Here is a 1,993-nt window from a genome sequence, read left to right as displayed (position 1 = left end):
CATATTTTCGCAATCAGTGCTTCTGCCGCTTAAGTATTTTTTTGCATTCGCATGCTATTTTGCATGTATCATTTGGAGGAAGACGAGAGTCTACAAGTGGAAAAAAGCAGAAGCATTTCTAAATAGAAAGCAGCATTAAAAAATGTTACCGAGTATAAAACTTTTTCGCGCGTTGAAACCAAATTTATTTCCCTACGCAGATCCAGTTATAATCTCTGCAGTTCTGCCGAGATTGTGCACTAAGAAATGCAAAATGAGCTGTGTGGTTTGTCGTTGTAAAAGTAATTTGCATAATATTTTACACGATAGAATTTTTAAAACTAAACTATCTTCTCGCCCGGTCTAAGAGTGCTATAATTTATTTTCAGTACTGGCAGTTCTTATTGAGTAAAAGCTACAATTATTTTCCCTGCTGCAAAAATATGCATTATTCTGAATTGATATTACAGTTTTATAAGTGATAAAAGAGTGGAATGTCTTTTTCAATCTCCAACTCTTTTATCTCTAATTTTTCAATTAATTATTAAAAAATTAATTTATATATTATAATTAACTAATAAATTTATTTTTTACGTATATAAAACTTTTTGCTACACATTTTCCGATAAAATATTTATTAGTTTATATTTTTTGCATTAAAAAACAACATCTATATTTCAAATTTGTTTTTAGAATTTTAAAACCGATTATCTGTTTACGATGCATAATGTTGTTGCATCTCGTTGCATCGCGGCACAAAGAAAAAAATACTCTATATGCAGCTCACATATATCGAACTATATATAACCAACAACGTGAGGTTGCACTTCCTCGGGGCAAGCTGTGATTTCTGAAGAAAAAGATCAGGGGTGGCAAGTAGGGCGTAGAAAATAGATGTTCTGGGTCAAGTCGACAATTAGAGCATCCGTGGAACGAGCCGCAGCGCGTAGAGCAGCGAACCGACGAAAATATTCCAACAAATTGACTACACTCGCGGCACGCCGCGCGCCGACGCGACGTACGTGCACGGCCGACTGCCATCGGAAATTGGGACACGTGAAAGCGTTTAGCGCGTTCCGAGGGCGGAATTTTCAGATTCTCGGTAACGTGATTGATGAAGGCGCTCTTTCTCGTGCGACAGAGCGAGCAGAGCCTCCGTTTTCGTCTGCACAAATTGATAAACCGAGCGACGATAGATCTCACTTTGAAGGTACGCGTATTTCCCCATTTTCGTATCGCGGTCTGTCAAATGTCTCACTTATAGCGACAGATATAGGGTACTCTTCAAATATTCAAATAGAATAAAAGAAACCGTAATTAAAATATACTTATAGATCCTAATCTTAAAACTTTTTTTGATTTTTAAATATTAATGATTTAGAAAAATTTTATCTTTTGCAATCTTATTTTTCACAATTTTAAACTTGAAAGAAGAAAACTATTATAATAAGTTCAGTGGATCCTAAGAACCCAAATGTTCCTTTGGCATAAAAAATATGTGTACTTATTAGAGGTTACATTTAATTTCTTAACTTTATTATACTTTTCATTAGACATGATATCCGGAAAATATCTAGTATCCGGTATTATCTGGCACTTTTTATTATCCGGTTGGATAGCCGGATATCATTAGGGTTCAATAATATTTTATATACACGTTGTATATATATATACAGGATGTCTGATAATTGTTCTGACAGAGTTCGTGGACATGTAGAAAATTGGTCTTTAATAATTTTTCAAATACTATCAACTTTACAGAAAAACTGCAAAAGACAAAAATTTTTGTTTATTTTTTTCTCATAGAGATTTAAGAATTTTTTTAGAATTTTTTCAGAATTTTTTAATATCATATTTTCTCATTAAAAATGATAAAATGCAGTACTAAAGAGTTGATCAAAAATTCTGAAAAAATTTATAGAGTTCTATGAGAAGAAAATAAACTTTTTGTCTCTTGCAGTTTTTTTGTAAAGTTGATAGTAATTGAGTAAAAAATTATTGAAGATCAATTTTG

The sequence above is a fragment of the Trachymyrmex septentrionalis genome, unplaced genomic scaffold (assembly GCF_001594115.1).
Source record: "Trachymyrmex septentrionalis isolate Tsep2-gDNA-1 unplaced genomic scaffold, Tsep1.0 scaffold60, whole genome shotgun sequence".
NCBI classification, from domain to species: domain Eukaryota; kingdom Metazoa; phylum Arthropoda; class Insecta; order Hymenoptera; family Formicidae; genus Trachymyrmex; species Trachymyrmex septentrionalis.
The sequence above is the reverse complement of the archived record's forward strand: the minus strand, read 5'-3'. Positions refer to the sequence as shown.